The sequence below is a fragment of the Microtus ochrogaster genome, chromosome 15 (assembly GCF_000317375.1).
Source record: "Microtus ochrogaster isolate Prairie Vole_2 chromosome 15, MicOch1.0, whole genome shotgun sequence".
NCBI lineage: Eukaryota > Metazoa > Chordata > Mammalia > Rodentia > Cricetidae > Microtus > Microtus ochrogaster.
In genome coordinates this window covers 12,021,211-12,026,254 of record NC_022017.1, presented here as the reverse complement: position 1 = coordinate 12,026,254, position 5,044 = coordinate 12,021,211, and the positions used below count along the sequence as shown (strand labels likewise).

The 5,044-nt window shown below is 47.9% G+C and overlaps 1 protein-coding gene across 2 annotated transcripts in view; it reads left to right on the top strand.

Annotated features, from left to right (window-relative positions):
* Positions 1 to 5,044, top strand: part of LOC106143710 (apolipoprotein L3-like) — a 21,231-nt gene that overhangs the window by 7,635 nt on the left and 8,552 nt on the right. The window contains exon 1 of one of the 2 annotated variants that reach the window (XM_013348784.1): positions 2,746 to 2,934. The exons of the other annotated variant lie outside the window; for it this stretch is intronic. The gene's annotated coding sequence lies outside the window, so the exon portion shown is untranslated. Of the gene's footprint in view, positions 1 to 2,745; positions 2,935 to 5,044 lie in introns of those variants that run through there. 2 annotated transcript variants of the gene reach the window in all.

Genomic DNA, 5,044 nt, shown 5'->3' with positions numbered 1-5,044 from the left:
TGTGTGTGTGTGTGTGTGTGTGTGTGTGTGTGTGTGTGTGTGTGATGGAGATGGTGCAGCCAAAGTGAACAGTGTGAGTGATCCCTCTCCTCCAACTGGGGCAGTAAGGGAACTGTTGGCAGCACAAAGCAGCACAGGAACTGACATGAAGTCCCAGGCCTGGGCTCCGGGTTGAGAGGCAGCAGCTGCCTCATTGCTGTAGTCAACAAAAAATACAACTCTCATCTCAAGTGGGAAAAGACATAATTGATTGTGGAACCAAATAGGAGTGACCATGGGCTCAGGAAGACAGATTTAGATGACCGCAAAGTCCATCTTCTGACATGGTAACCATTTCATGAAGCTTTTATAGTAACAAAGAAAGCCATAAATGAACACATTTCCAGGATAATTGGGGAGACATTGGAGAGGGCTACAGACCTCGGATGTCATCTGTGAGAGGTCTTAGTTTGTGGGCTGAAGGAAGCTAGTGGTCTACTGTGTTAATACATCTCAAGTGCTTTTTATCTTAGTCAGAGAGTGTTAAATCCAACACAGCAGTGGCAATAAATGGATATTCAGGGGACTAAGAACAGTCAGAGACAAAGTATTATTAGGTCATGATCGGTAACATTCCAACCTCCCTGCTGCTATTGACGTTCTCATGAGCTAATTAGGATCTTAGAAGCCTCGGTTGGGATTCCTTCTGGACGCTTCCATTTGTACCATCCACATTTGCTCCTGAGCTTGGAGCCAGGGTCTGTGCCCCCATGAAGCCAGGTGAGAGATGGGGAGGAGTTTGTAGAAGAAAGAAGGACAGAGCCCAGCAGAGATGGCAAGTGATCCATTGAGGGTCCCACAATCACTGGTGGCTGAGACCACAAAGACTCATCAAGCACTGTGAGAGGAGAAGGCACTGAGGTGGCTCCTCTGAGTGGGTATTAGAGATGCCAAGACAGAGGGTGGCACCAAGGGAGTGGCTTGTCTGAGGCGTCCTCTGGATCATCAGCTGCTCAGAATGTGTGACCCCACTTGCCCTTCTCAGGCTGGGAACATCGGTCCATAGCTTGCCTCTGGTTGGGACTGGGGACTGGACATACTGCTAAGGACCACTGTGTCCCATCAAACTTAGTCGGGAGAAGATTCTTCCCTAAGTCGGGAAATGTCGGCCCATCCCCACGACCACTGTAAAGAGGACCATTGCCCCATTTTATAATTGTGATTTAGGCAATGGGCAGGGTCACAGGTTCATCAGCCTGTGGCTGAACTGCATCGATGTGATAATCTGGGTGCTTTTTCCACTCCCTCAGAAGTCAGACATCCTTAGATGTGTTGTCGAAGGCTGCTCATTCCTTCCTGGCTGCCCAGATCCTCCAGACCACCTGACTTATGACTATAGCACTTCAGAGGGAAGGTGACTGTTCTGGGTGCCCTCTGGGAAATGGGGGAATTGAGGATGTGAATGGAGAGAGCAGAGAACCCAGAGTCCTCCCATCCTGGTGTCCTGACCACACTGGAGTTGTCCTTTTGGTATGGCTACATTAACAGATGGTGGCAAATGTGGACGTGTGAGATACAAGGAGCCCAGAGACTGCACCGTGAATCTCCCAGTATGTGTGTCTGTGCCAGGATCCATGGTGGAACCTGAGGCCCAGAAAAGAATGTCCTGTTCTGGATTCTAGAAGGAAGGAAGTCAGTGGGTGTCCAGCCTGCACCCCCTGGCCTTAGCCAGGCTCTCTTCAGTCTGTGGGGCAGCAGAGAGAAGGCCAGGGTTGTTCTGTGTGCTGGGTGGGAGAGAGTGCCAGCCTGGGGACAGAGAGGGCAAGGTGCACAATCCTGCAAACAGTGCCATAGGCTGTGTGTTTGAGAGATCAAAGGGCACAGTCAAGGGAGGGACAAGCTATGTGTGTTTATACAAACAAAGAGCATTCTAGAAACCTTGGAATTATTTTAAAAACACACACACACACAAAGTCAGAATCAGCTGTGTGACATCGTGCACAGGACTTTCCCTCTCAGCATCTCTCTTTTTAATCAGATAAACAGAGTTAGGATGGTCTGCTCTGCTCATTCCTAGCAGGCACTGCTCTCCTTGGTAGCCGGGTGTCTGGCACACATGCCGCAGAGGCCATGGGAAAGTGGGTACCAGGAAGGAGCTTGTCTCTGATGCTGGAGATGCTCAGAGGGAAGAAGCCAGGCCCCAAATCCTGCATCCCGATAAGTCAGAGTCAGGGTATAGATGGTGAACATGTAAACTGTTTTCACTTGAACTAATTTAAACAGCATCCCACACAGCACACACAAACACAGGCGCACACAAACTTCCCAGTCAGTCCTAGCTCCACGAAGCTGAGTTTCAGCATTTGTCTCATGGGCTTTCAAAAGGTTTCTTTCCTACCACTGAATTTCTGAGTCTGGGTGGCAGAGCACCTCCTGGGGTTGGTGGACTCGGGTTGAGTGGTGTGTGACTAGTCTCGGTTGTCAACTTGACTACGTCTGGAATTCAATTAAAACCCAAGTATGGGGCCACCTGTGAGGGGAATTTTGCTTAATTTGAAGTGAGAAGATGTACCAGTGAGCTGGATCTTATGGTGGGAAGACTCTTCTTTTTGTTTGTTTGGTTTTTTTTTTTTTGTTTTTTGTTTTTCGAGACAGGGTTTCTCTGTGGTTTTGGAGCCTGTCCTGGTAATACAGATCTTCTGACTCTAATCTAGACCACGCCTTCTGCTGGAAGTCTATATAAGGTCATGGAAGAAGGAAGTTGTTGATCTTTGCCTCCTTGTTTTTGCGTCACTAACAAATCGATCCCTTCACTGCATTACAGCCTCCTTCTTCAGGATTCCCGCATATACTGAAGACCAGCCGAGACATCCAGCCTTGTGGACTGAGCAGCGTCTGGAGTCTTCAGCCTTCCATTCATAGACAGCCACTGTTGGACTAGCTAAGCCACAGCCCGTGAGTCATTCTAATAAACCCCTTTCTATGTAGAGAGATGGATTCTGTGAGTTCTGCTACTCTAGAGATCCTGACTAGTACAGATGGTCACTTCTCCTCACCCCATTTGGCCTTAAGCAAGCTACTCTGACCTGCACCTCACACCCCAGCACAGGCTTCCATGGACTTGCTCTGCTGTCTGCCTACTGCACATGTGGGTGGCTATGGCCCCACCTGAGCATATTACCGTCCTGGAGGGTTGTTGTTATCTGTCCTACAAAACTCTACCATCTTCCACAGCCAACAGCTACAGTGGGGATGTGTACCCAGAGCTGGTACAATCTTCCAGATATTTAAATTGGCCAGTAAGTTAATTTTAAGATGTATCTCTGTATTAACTTGATTTCTTTTAAACCTTTGAATGATGAGATGACCCCATCCCTGTCACCTTAAGTCCCAAGTCCCTTTTAGCATTACTGAACAGGAAGGATGCTGCCCCTGAGGAGCTGAATCTGGGTTTCACTTTGGGGAGGGAACTTGAGAACACCTGCTATGTCTAAGACGCTGACTGGCTCTTAGGTCTTTTGAAATATTCTTTCTATTTCATTATAAATTGGTGCGAATATGAGAAGGCTTGAACGGGGGGAGGGGCACAAACCTGGGATTCTAACACTTGGATGAGGCAGGTCTAAGATTAGGAGTTCAAGGTTCTCCTGGGCTACACAGTGAGTTTAAGGACAGCCTAGGTTACGTACACACTTGGAGGGTTTGGGCATAACACTTATCTGTCAGTTACAAGGTCAGAGTGTAGTCCTGAGAGTGAGCCCCCAGTATCTTCAGCTCTTCCCACACCAACAGGTCATTCACTCTTGTTTTGGTCAGGTCCCTGGAGGAGCTGATGCCCCCGACCCACACTGCTAAACACGTTTCTTTCCTTCCTCAGCTTCCAGGAAATCCCAGTGCAGCTTGTGTTTCTCTCTTTATGAAGTCTTCCCCACCCCCAAAGACTCCTGAGGACCCGTCAGAATGAAGGAATGAGCGTCCTCACACACTGCCTGTGTTAACGCCCCTTAACCCAGTCCTTCTACTTCTACAAATGTCATCAGGAAATAATCTCAAATGCAGGCTCTGACAGGCAATGAGAACATTCTTTGTATCACTATTTGCATAATGATTAGGATTATCACGAAGTCCAGGAGTCAGGGAGAGGAGCAGGTATCAAACACACACACACACACACACACACACACACACACACACACACACACACAGCAGGGCTGGGGACAGGCAGGACTCCAGGTCCTGATAGGACAAAGATATTGCAGAAGCAAGGAGGTTGTGGTCCCTTGGAATCAGAGGATCCAAGTGCATTTACTAATATGGGGGCCTGGTACTTGGCACAGGCAGTCTATGGAAACAGAAGACCCATTTATAACATGCACAATGTTGCACACATGTAATATAAAGAGGGGGGAATGCAGTTGTGTCTTTAAGACAGTGGAGTTTAGTCATCTGCGAGTGAGATGTGGATTATCATGTTCTGGGTTCGAGTCCTTTCTCTATCAACACTGAAAACACACTCATATTAGCTAAATACGTGCCTGTACCACCTCCTTGAAATGGATTCAGAAGATCTCGACCTACTAAGTCATGTGTAAAGACTTCATTATGTATGTGTAAGGAGCCAGAGCATCATGAACAGTAAGCATCCTGGTTTGGCATAGGACTGGCCCCCATGGGCACATATATTGATGCCTGGTCTCTAGGGGGTGGCACTACTTGAGAGGGATTAGAAAGTGTGGTGTTGTTGGAGTAGGTGTGGCCTTGTTGAAGAAAGTGTGTCACTGAGGGTGGGCTTTGAGATTTCAATAGCTCAAGACAGACCCAGGGTCTCTCACTTCCTGCTGTCTGTGGATCTGTTTGTAGAATTCGCAGCTATAAAAGCAACAGGTCTGCCTGCATGCCACCATGCTCCCAACATGAAGAGAAATGGACTAAACCTCTGCAACTGTAAACAAGCAAAATGTTTTATTTTATAAGAGTTTCCTTGGCCATGGTGTCTCCTCACAGCAATAGAGCAGGGACTAAGTCAGTCAGTATAAGAAATTACAGCCAGGCAGTGGTGGTGCAT